General features: G+C 36.0%; 1 non-coding gene across 1 annotated transcript; it reads left to right on the forward strand.

Moving 5' to 3' along the window:
• Positions 1–214: 214 nt before the first annotated feature.
• LOC112745675 (small nucleolar RNA R71) lies at positions 215–318 on the forward strand. Its single transcript, XR_003173590.1, has one exon. It is a non-coding gene; the product is annotated as a small nucleolar RNA R71 (small nucleolar RNA).
• Positions 319–12,609: the final 12,291 nt, after the last annotated feature.

A 12,609-nucleotide genomic window follows, 5' to 3' on the forward strand; every position in this document is an offset into this window, starting at 1 on the left:
TATATCGACATGGTTCAGCTCCATGACTCCCTTAGTGTTGTGCCTTTCTGATGCATAGTAGTACTCATTCTCAGCCACTGTCTCGATCACTTCAATGGCTTCTTCCACGGTCTTTTTCTTGTTCAATGAACCTCCTGATGAATGGTCTACAGCCTTCCTTGATTCATAAGAGAGCCCATCATAGAAGATGTGCAATTGCACCCAATCATGGAACATGTTTGGTGGGCATTTCCTTGTCAAGTCCTTGAATCTCTCCCATGCCTCGTAGAGAGTTTCACCATCTTGTTGTCTAAAAGTTTGGACCTCAGATCGAAGCCTATTGACCTTTTGTGGAGGGTAGAAACGTGCCAGAAACTTGCCTTCCACCTCATCCCATGTGGTTAGACTCCCCCTTGGGAATGATTCCAGCCACTTAGCTGCCTTGTCCCTAAGTGAAAATGGGAACAAGAGCAGTTTATAGGCATCTTCCTGGACTCCATTGGACTTCACAGTGTCACAAATTCTCAGGAATTTTGTGAGATGTTGGTTTGGGTCTTCATTAGCACTTCCTCCAAAGGAACAATGATTTTCCACCAATGATATTAGCTGTGGCTTGAGCTCAAAATTGTTGGCCTGAATGGGTGGTTTCTGGATGCTACTACCACAATTCCCAGAGGTTGGGTTTATGTATGAACTAAGAACCCTCCTCTCAGGAATGGCATTGTTTCCATCAGCTCTCTCATGGTTGTGAACTTCTCTATCCATGTTGAGATCTAGAGCTTCCTCAAAATTGTCCTCAGATTCTCCTTCAGATTCCTCTTCTCCCACTACTCTCTTCCCTCTTGCTTCCCTTCTAAGTCTATGAAGGGTCCTTTCCGGTTCGGTATATGGAGGAGTTGATGTCTCTCCTCTCCTACCTGTCATACAAGAACACAGCTCAAACACAAACAGGTAAAATACTCTTGGTTAATGGAAGAGTATGGTCAGCTCAATTGAGGAATTAATTCAAACAGTTAGTGAGTCAGTGAGTTAGTTGCATGAATTTAAAGGCATAAAGAAGGAAAGCATGTAACCAAGTGCAGAAATTAAAATTCAACAAGTATTTAGAACAGAATTAACAAAGCAAGAGAAAATTGCTCAATCTAGTTAGCTTCCAATTTGAGAATTGTCAATCGAAAACCAATCCCCGGCAACGGCGCCATAAACTTGATGCGCATAAACGTGTTATGCTACGATTTAGGAAATTGCACGATCGGCAAAATTCCTTCCGGCAAGTGCACCGGTTATCGTCGTCAAGTAAAAACTCACAATAGAGTGAGGTCGAATCCCACAAGGATTGGTTGAGTGAGCAATTCGGATTAGAAGTGTGTTCTAGTTGAGCGGAATCAAGATTTGAGATGAGAATTGCGGAATGTAAAATTGGCGGGAAAAGTAAATGACAAGAAAATTAAATGGCTGAATCTTAAATTGCATGAATTAAAGAGCAAAATGTAAATTGCTGAAATTAAAAGGGAATGGGGATGATTGCAAGAATTGAATTGCAGAATGTAAAGAGAAAGTGGAAATCAGAAATGGGGAATTCATTGGGTTTAGGAGATATTGAAATCTCCGAATCAAAACATGTAAATCTCTTCCTCAACCAATGCATTCATTGAATTTTGCTTGGCAATCTTATATGATTGGATCCCAATTCCTTGGATCACCAATGCTCTCTAAAAACAAACAAATTCCCAATCCCTTGGTTTAAATGTTCATAAGAAGAGATGATGCTTGATCACTGATTATACCACACAATTTCATGAACCACAATTTGGTAGGATTACATGTCACAATATCCATCCAAACCCCAATCCAATCCACTGTGAGAAAGCTTCTCTAGCATGAATCCTCCATTCCTTTCCCAAGGCTCCGAAGGATTCCAAGTATGAGTAGTCTCTTTCCCAAGACAACTACTCAATGGAATTAAATCGAGAAGCTTTCTAACAAAATTCAAGAGAAAAGATTGAAGAAGAAGATAAACTATTATTGATTCATTGAATTACAATAGAGCTCCCTAACCCAATGAAAGGGGGTTTAGTGAATCATAGCTCTGAATTCAATTACAAAGAAAAAGAAACTAGCTAAAAATGAATGTCCAAGTCCCTTCTAACTTAACTTCTATCCTATTTATACACTTTCTATATTGAGCTTCAGTTGTGCTTCTTGGGCTTTGAGGCCTCTCCTTGCTTTCCTTTTGTCTTGGGTTTATGATCCATAATCTTGATGAGGTTGTTGATCCAAATCCTGTAACATTTATTGAGCCAACTTAGTGATAATCAAATAATGGCACATGACTCAATAAATGAGATTTCAAACTCATCAATCCCTCAGGCCCAATCCCATAAACCATGATATTCAATTGGGTTTCATACCAAAGTAAGTTTAAGTTAATAATTGTGCTCAAAGACTAACTTAAATCACAATATTTTTGGCCCAGAAACCTTTTTTCAAGAGTGGCATTTAAGTTGTAGTTTAAGCTTAAACTGCAACTTAAACGCCAGACACTTCCAGTGATGCCATTTGTAGAAGCACGTTTAAGCTTCAGTTAAGGTTAAACTGAAGCTTAAACGTGGAAATGGAAGAAGGTAGCCCTGGAGAGTCATGTAGTCGAACACGTTTAAGCTTCAGTTTAAGGTTAAACTGAAGCTTAAACGTGGAGATAGGAAGGGGAGCCCTGGAGGTCGAACACGTTTAACCTCCAGTTTGAGGTCAAACTGGAGGTTAAACGTGGAAAAGGGTGGAGGCATACTGGAGGTCGAACACGTTTAACCTCCAGTTTGAGGTCAAACTGGAGGTTAAACGTGGAAGCTTGGAATGGTGGCCCTGGAGGTGTCGAACACGTTTAACCTCCAGTTTGGGGTCAAACTGGAGGTTAAACGTGGAGATGGAGAGAGCAACCCTGGAGTGAAAAAAACTATCGAACACGTTTAAGCTCCAGTTTGAGTCAAACTGGAGCTTAAACGTGGAATGGCCCCTGGTACTCTTCCTGGTTCTGGCGTTTAACCTCCAGTTTGAGGTCAAACTGGAGGTTAAACGTGGAACTCCTCCCTGGGTGGCATACTCATTCTGGCGTTTAACCTCCAGTTTGAGGTCAAACTGGAGGTTAAACGTGGAATGCTCCTTAAGTGAGGCTTTTCATTCTGGCGTTTAACCTCCAGTTTGAGGTCAAACTGGAGGTTAAACTTCAATCCCAGCATTTCTTATCCTTCATGATTTTGGCGTTTAAGCTCCAGTTTAGGCTTAAACTGGAACTTAAACTCCACATGTGATATTCAAGCTTCCTTTATTGATTTTGTTGCTTCCTTGCTTAGCCTCTTCTTCCCTGAAATCATCCAAACAATTGCATCAAAGTCTTGCAAAATTTCATGAGAAATCTTTCATTCATAGCATTTAAGTAATATAACTAAAACTCATGGAATTTGCATCGAAATCATATTGTTTGGATGGTTCATTACTTTGTTCTTCATTTAACCATTTTTGGTTACTTTAAGCTCAAGAAAATGCATAAAACAACTAAAACTAACAGAAAAATGCTAGTGAAACTAGCCTATGATGCCTTGGCATGAGTCCCCATCCATCAATTGAAGACTTGCTGATTGCTATAATTAATTCTGATTTGAACTTTAATTTTTATTTTTTAGGAAAATATATTATTTATTTTTAAAAATTAGATTTTAAATTAATTAGGATTAGATATAAAAGAGAAAAGAAACTTCTCTTCGAGGGATGATTCCATCTCATTCTGTAAATTACAGTTTACCTGAATCCTTCTTTTCTCTCTGAACCATGAGCAACTAATCCTCCACTGTTAAGGTTAGGAGCTCTGTCTATTGTATGGATTGATACTATTATTTTTCTATTTTAATTCATGCACTGATTTATATTTCAAGAATTATTTTCGTCCTTTATCTTGTGAATTTAGGTGGAACGAAAGTATGACCCTCTTTCTAATTGAGTTCTTGTATAACTTGGAAAAGCTCTTTACTTGAACAATGTAACAACCCAATTTTTCGAGTACACGAGATCTTTTCTGAAGGTACAGATTTCTCCGGAAGATCAGTAAAGGGAACACCAATGCTGTATCATCAAGCATCTCAATCCTCATTAACATTATGTCATCCTTAAGCTAGAACCTTTACTGAGGCAATGCAATCACGAAGAACCAAGTTTTTGAACCGTATCGGTTAGGAGTTTTGATTCCAATTTTCGTAAATAGTCTCAGCTTTACGAACCGGACTCGATTCATGAGAGAAGCAAAATAATAGTATATTATTATTATTATATTAGTATTAGAAGCTTCTTGAATGATATTATAGTATTACCTGGTCAATTTTAGTTAAAAATAGGAAATCAGTTTAACTAGGTTCACAGTTTACTGGTGCAGCTTAGCACCAGCACTCTCTGATAACTTTAGCAATGCTAAGGCCTCATCATACATGTTCTATTCTCATAATAAATGTGTTACTAGTGTCATTTATGGTAGTAGCTCAGAAAATAATTTTTAGAGATGTTTTTACAAGTGTTCCGATACATCTAGTTTTAGTAGTTATACACCTGAGATATTTTAATATTATTTTAACCCACCTCCAAGCCAACCGATCACAACTCACCTTACACCTCCAAGACACTCCATGGCTGGTCATTTACTCCCTTTGGCCGAAATTGAAAGGAGAAAAAAGAGAGAAAACTTCATGAACACTTAATCTTCAAAGCTATATTTCTTCTGAAATAAAACTCAAATCAAAACTCCGATTTCACCAAAATGATCCTCTCTTCTTCCTCTACATAACCATGTAGCATATCAAGGCTGGAAATAAGGTGATATGGCTGTCATCCTCCCTCTTCAATTCGGTTTTCAAGGAAACATGCTTAAACATGTGTTTTCTTGATGTTCTTCCTTAGGAATCATGCTTAACTTGACTTGAGGGCCAAGAAACGTTAATTTCCAGCAACTCTAAGGTGAGAAATCCCTTCCTATCGTGCTGAGTGAGATTTGGTCAGTTGAGGGTTTTTGAATTTAAAGTTGTTCTTGATGTGATTTAGGAGGAAAAAGTGCTTAAGGACCACCTGAAAGTATAACCGAATTAGGAGTAGCAAAACCAAGTAGGGTTTGACGAAATCAATCTTGATTATTTGTGTTTGAGTTGTGTGAATGTTGTATGATTTGTCTGTGCTAAAAATTGGTTGCATATATGATTGATTTTTGGTGAAAATTTGGTGAAATTTTGATGAAATTTGATGAAATTCAAGCTATGAACTTTTGTTCTTGTGGCTGCTGGAAGATGAAACCCTGTCCCTTAAATTGGAGTTCAATTTTTGTTGAAATCATGTGGAAAAGATGGGGCTTCAGTGGCTGCAATTTTATTATGAATTATGGTAAAAATCGGTTGCTGAAAAGATTGAAAAACGGGTAAAAACAGAGAAAGAATTTGAAGAATTTATGAAGAACAAGAAGAACACTTTGAGTGTGATGAAGAACATTGAAGAACACCTTTTAGATCTTAAAAAGGGTAAGCAAGTAAATATTTTGGTGTTTGGGGGGTTATTTTGTAATTTCTGAAACTTAGGGTGGTTAAAGTAGAAATATTAAAGGTAAAAGGTTAATTTTAAAGGTTAAAGTAAAGTTAATTTTCAAAAATTTAACAATAAAATAATAAATAATAATAAAATATTAAATAATAATATTTAGTTAAAAATAATATTATAATAAAAATAATAAAATAATACAAAAAAGGCAGTTTTCTGTAAAAGCTTTAGAAAGACAACTTTAAGCACAGAATCTCATAATTACCATCATAAAACACTTAGGGAGTGGTAATAACATGATAGTGAGGCAAAGATAAAGGAAAGATAAGAAGTTAAAGAAAAGATAAAAACAAAGAAAATTCTGTAAAGTTTTAATGACAGAAAAACAGACAGGGATTAGTGAACGAACTAGGGCAACATAGTTAATCCTTGAGTTGTGACTAGGGTTAGGTATTATATGAAAAGTAAAATTGTTTCAGTATATACTTAATGAACCTATACTTGGGACAGGCTAACTATTCATACCGAAATTTACATAAGCATTAAATACATATGTTAAACAGAGAAACTAGAGCAGAGTAATGAGATACAGAGAAAAAGTAATCAGAACAGAGTAATAAGACAAAGAGAGAAGAGTAATATAATAAAGAGTTAAGTCTTGTGGCATGATATTCTATTGTATGTTTATTTGCTATTTTTCCGTTGGCCCTAGAGGTCCTGTAGGCCCAAGTTCACCTACAGTAAGTTGTTATTCCTGTAGGCCGAAGTTCACCTACAGTGAATATCAATTGTATATCTCAGGGTGTTGCTCTTGTAGGCCGAAGTTCACCTACAGAGAGTTGCCATTTTTGTAAGCCGAAGTTCACTTACAGGAGTGCTATTTCTGTAGGCCGAAGTTCACCTACAGAAAGTTGTTGTGTTGTGTTTATATTATTCCTGTAAGCCGAAGTTCACTTACAGTGGCACCATTTCTGTAAGCCGAAGTTCACTTACAGAGGTGCTATTTCTGTAGGCCGAAGTTCACGTACAGAAAGTTGTTGTGTTGTGTTTAGATTATTCCTGTAAGCCGAAGTTCACTTACAGGGGTGCTATTTCTGTAGGCCGAAGTTCACCTATAGAGATAAAACCATATCTAGGACTAGTTCCTGGGTAATATCGGGTTGTAGGCTGTAAAGCGACACGTGAGCTCATGGCCTGCATAGGACAGACATGCATCATACTTGGTTGTGCATTTCCTCTGTTATGATTGTTGTATGAATGTATTCTTTCCTTGTTTGTATTCTATTCTCTGTGTTTGTGTTTTACTTTCTTATATTCTTCTGTTTGTGATCTATTTTCAGTTTACTCTATTTTCTCTATTCATCTGTCTTCTGTTTACTACATCTCTATATTCTGCTATATGTCTGCTAAGTGACACAGGTTAATGAACTTAACTAATAACCCCGGCCCTACTAAGAACTCCCTAGTTCTTACCCCTTCTCTCTCCCTTCCCCCTTCAGATGGAAGCATGGGTACCCTTCCGTAGTTCGTTGAAGACGTTCCACCTGACTTGAGTTTTCAAAGACTTAGAACATACTTTTCCTCGCTTTAGTAGTTTAGAGGGACTAAGTGAGTATAAAGGCTAGGCTAGCCTGGGCGCCAGCTTAGGGACTTCTTGAACAGGTCAGGGCCTGGGATGTTGTATGTATATATATGTATATAGTTATTATCTAGCTATATCTAGGGGTGTTCTAACTAAAACTATATACTCTAATAAAGGCTGAATCACTGAATGTTGTTAACTACTTGAGATGTATTTATGTGTGGTTGTTTATAACTATTTTATCTGTTATTATTTGTGAATTGATTATGAATGATTCTGTTTGTTAATCCAAACGTTTTAAAAAAAAGTACCTCACAAAATAACTACGTTTTTAACAACGAATCAGGCTCATATAATAAATAATAGATAATAATTAGGGAGACAAGTTGGTAGCACTCAGTTTCTAGTATGATCATGACGTACCAGAAATTGGATCGTTACAATTGGGTATCAGAGCAGTCCGTTCCCAATAGAGCCTGGGGAGTGGACTGACTATGCTTTATTGCATACTCTGCTTGTGTGTCTTATGCTGTTAGGGTATCTTTAAGATACATTTGGCATGAATGTCTATGAGCACTCATTTAGGGAATGTGAGTGCTTAACTTGAGATATTAAGACTGATCACCTTAATATTGATTGTTTGGTATGGATAAGACCTCAATGACTGTGAATAGGCATAGTTCAATCGAGCTCTGAACGACGAATCGATGTGAGCCACAGCTATCTTCATAGCTGTTATGATCTCCATGGCTATGACTATGTGAGATTTGGGTGCCGTAAGGAATGGACCAATCTCTTTGTCAGGATGGCTTGAAGGAAGTAGATTGCCTGAAGATGGATTCTGTACGTTGCTGAAATTTTGAGGGCAACATTTTCTTATAGGAGGGTAGAATGTAATAACCCAGTTTTTCGAGTACATGATATCTTTTCTGAAGGTACAGATTTCTCCGGAAGATCAGTAAAGGGAACACCTCTACTGTATCATCAAGCATCTCAATCCTCATTATCATTATGTCATCCTTAAGCTAGAACCTTTTCCGAGGCAACGCAATCACGAGAACCAAGTTTTTGAACCGTATCGGTTAGGAGTTTTGATTCCAATTTTCGTAAATAGTCTCAGCTTTACGAACCGGACTTGATTCATGAGAGAAGTGAGATAATAGTATAGTATTATTATTATATTAGTATTAGAAGCTTCTTGAATGATATTATAGTATTACCTGGTCAGCTTTAGTTAAAAATAGGAAATCGGTTTAACCGGGTTCACAGTTTACTGGTGTAGCTTAGCACCAGCACTCTCTGATAACTTTAGCAATGCTAAGGCCTCATCATACATGTTTTATTCTCATAATAAATATGTTACTAGTGTCATTTATGCTAGTAGCTCAGAAAATAATTTTTAGAGATGTTTTTACAAGTGTTCCAATACATCTAGTTTTAGTAGTTATACACCTGAGATATTTTAATATTATTTTAACCCACCTCCAGGCCAACCAATCACAACTCACCTTACACCTCCAAGACACTCCAAGGCTGGTCATTTACTCCCTTTGGCCGAGATTGAAAGGAGAGAAAATAGAGAAAACTTCATGAACAATTAATCTTCAAAGCTTGATTTCTTCTGAACTAAAACTCAAATCAAAACTCCGATTTCACCAAAATGATCATCTCTTCTTCCTTTACATAACCATGTAACATATCAAGGCTGGAAATAAGGTGATATGGCTGTCACCCTCCCTCTTTAATTCAGTTTTCAAGGAAACATGCTTAAACATGTGTTTTCTTGATGTTCTTCCTTAGGAATCATGCTTAACTTGACTTGAGGGCCAAGAAATGTTAATTTCCAGCAACTCTAAGGTGAGAAATTCCTTCCTAACGTGCTGAGTGAGAATTGGTCAGTTGAGGATTTTTGGATTTAAAGTTGTTCTTGATGTGATTTAGGAGGAAAAAGTGCTTAAGGACCACCTGAAAGTATAACCGAATTAGGAGCAGCAAAACCAGGTAAGGTTTGACGAAATTAATCTTGATTATTTGTGTTTGAGTTGTGTGAATGTTGTATGATTTGGCTGTGCTAAAAATTGGCTGCATATTTGATTGATTTTTGGTGAAAATTTGGTGAAATTTAGATGAAATTTGATGAAATTCAAGCTATGAACTTGTGTTCTTGTGGCTGCTGGAAATTCAAACCCTAACCCTTAAATTGGAGTTCAATTTATGTTGAAATCATGTGGCAAAGATGGGGCTTTAGTGGCTCTAATTTTATTATGAATTATGGTAAAAATCGGTTGCAGAAAAGATTGAAAAACGGATAAAAACAGAGAAAAAATCCGAAGAATTTATGAAGAACACGAAGAACACTTTGAGTGTGATGAAGAAAATTGATGAACACCTTTTAGATCTTAAAAAGGGTAAGCAAGTAAATATTTGGTGTTTGGGGGGTTATTTTGTAATTTCTGAAAGTTAGGGTGGTTAAAGTAGAAATATTAAAAGTTACGGGTGGTAAAACATGAATTTTAAAGGTTAAAGGTTAAAGTAAAGTTAATTTTCGAAAATTTAACAATAAAATAAAAAATAATAATAGAATATTAAATAATAATATTTAATTAAAAATAATATTATAATAAAAATAATAAAATAATGCGGAAAAAGGCAGTTTTCTGTAAAAGCTTTAGAAAGACAACTTTAAGCGCAGAATCTCATAATTACCTTCCTAAAACACTTAGGGAGTGGTAATAACATGATAGTGAGGCAAAGATAAAGGAAAGATAAGAAGTTAAAGAAAAGATAAAAACCAAAGAAAATTCTGTAAAGTTTTAATGACAGAAAAATAGACAGGGATTAGTGAACGAACTAGGGCAACATAGTTAGTCCTTGAGTTGTGACTAGGGTTAGGTATTATATGAAAAGTTAAACTATTTCAGTATAGACTTAATGAACCTATACTTGGGACAGGCTAACTATTCATACCGAAATTTACATAAGCTTTAAATTCATATGTTAAACAAAGAAACCAGAGCAGAGTAAAGAGATACAGAGAAGAAAGTAATCAGAACAGAGTAATAAGACAAAGAGAGAAGAGTAATATAATAAAGAGTTAAGCCTTGTGGCATGATATTCTATTGTATGTTTATCTGCTATTTTTTCGTTAGCCCTAGAGGTCCTATAGGCCCAAGTTCACCTACAGTAAGTTGTTATTCCTGTAGGCCGAAGTTCACCTACAGTGAATATCAATTGTATATCTCAGGATGTTGCTCTTGTAGGCCGAATTTCACCTACAGAGAGTTGCCATTTCTGTAAGCTGAAGTTCATTTACAGGAGAGTGCTATTTCTGTAGGTCGAAGTTCACCTACAGAAAGTTGTTGTGTTGTGTTTATATTATTCCTGTAAGCCGAAGTTCACTTACAGGGGCACCATTTCTGTAAGCCGAAGCTCACTTACAGAGGTGCTATTTCTGTAGGCCGAAGTTCACCTACAGAAAGTTGTTGTGTTGTGTTTAGATTATTCCTGTAAGCCGAAGTTCACTTACAGGGGTGCTATTTCTGTAGGCCGAAGTTCACCTACAGAGATAAAGCCATATTTAGGACTAGTTCCTGTGTAATATCAGGTTGTAGGGTGTAAACCGACACGTGAGCTCATGGCCTGCATAGGACAGACATGCATCGTACTTGATTGTGCATTTCCTCTGTTATGATTGTTGTATAAATGTATGCTTTCCTTTTTTGTATTCTATTCTCTCTGTTTGTGTTTTACTTTCTTATATTCTTCTGTTTGTGATCTGTTTTCAGTTTACTCTATTTTCTCTATTCATCTGTCTTCTGTTTACTGCATCTCTATATTCTGCTATATGTCTGCTAAGCGACACAGATTAATGAACTTAACTAATGACCCCGGGCCTACTAAGAACTCCCCAGTTGTTAGCCCTTCTCTCTCCCTTCCCCCTTCAGATGGAAGCATGGGTACCCTTCCGTAGTTCGTTGATGACGTTCCACCTGGCTTAAGTTTTCGAAGACTTAGAACATACTTTCCCTCGCTTTAGTATTTTAGAGGGACTAAGTGAGTATAGAGGCTAGGCTAGCCTGGGTGCCAGCTTAGGGACTTCATGAACAGGTCAGGGGCTGGGATGTTATATATATATATATATATATATATATATATATATATATATATATATATATATATGTATATAGTTATTATCTAGCTATATCTAGGGGTGTTCTAACTAAAACTATATACTCTAATAAATGTTGAATCACTGAATGTTGTTAACTACTTGAGATGTATTTATGTGTGGTTGTTTATAACTGTTTTATCTGTTATTATTTGTGAATTGATTATGAATGATTCTCTTTGTTAATCCAAACGTTTTAAAAAAAAGTACCTCACAAAATAACTACGTTTTTAACAACGAATCAAGCTCATATAATAAATAATAGATAATAATTAGGGAGACAAGTTGGTAGCGCTCAGTTTCTAGTATGATCATGACGTTCCAGAAATTGGATCGTTACAAACAACAGCTTGAAAATAATTTCTCCTAAATTCTAATTATCTGGACTTAACAGGATACGTGACATATAATCCTCTTATATTTGGATAATTAGGATTTTTATGGCTTAATAACTAGAATTAAACTTCACCCCCTAATTGGAATTAATTGAACAAGGAATTGGCGGTTGATGAGAGTTAGAGGAGATTAGAAAGGTCTAAGGAATTAGGGTCTAGTCACATATAGTTAGTAAGAAAAGTCAATCCAGAAAATAGATATCTCTAAAGCCTTAACTTTTCTCTCCCATATTAATTACATCAATTTACTGCTTGCTTTGTGATTTCCTGAATTTACTATTTAATACTTTTGAATACCAAAACACTCTTTTCTGCTTGCCTAACTAAGTAAATTAATCAACAATTGTTGCTTAATCCATCAATCCTCATGGGATCGACCCTCACTCACCTAAGGTATTACTTGGTACGACTCGGTGCACTTGCCGGTTAGTTTGTGGTTGTAAATTCCGCACCAAGTTTTTGGTGCTGTTGCTGAGAATTGATGGTGATTGACAACTACTGGTTGTTTGATTTCTTAGCTTAGACGTTTTTGCTTTAATTTCATTTAACTTGTTTCTTTAAATTTTCAAAAAAAAAAATATTTTGATTTATTTTATTTAAATTTTTTTTCTTTTCTCTTAATTTCTGAAATTAAGTTTGGTGTCCCCTTAGTTGTTTTATTCTTCCTAGTTATTTTATTTATTGAGTTTAAATTTCCTTTATATTCTTTCTTCTTTTCTTGCCTGTTTACCACATGGTGCATTTAATTCTGTTTGGTGTTTTGTGCGAAGGAAAAATAATGGAGAGAGATCACATGGGTTACTACTCACACCCAAGTAGTGATTCATATTATTGTGGATGGAGGAACTATCCGAATTTTGGTTGGCAAAGTCAAAACCAAAGAAACTTCAATGCTCCATGTTCCAACTATCAAGAAACAC

The sequence above is a fragment of the Arachis hypogaea genome, chromosome 14, assembly GCF_003086295.3.
Source record: "Arachis hypogaea cultivar Tifrunner chromosome 14, arahy.Tifrunner.gnm2.J5K5, whole genome shotgun sequence".
NCBI lineage: Eukaryota > Viridiplantae > Streptophyta > Magnoliopsida > Fabales > Fabaceae > Arachis > Arachis hypogaea.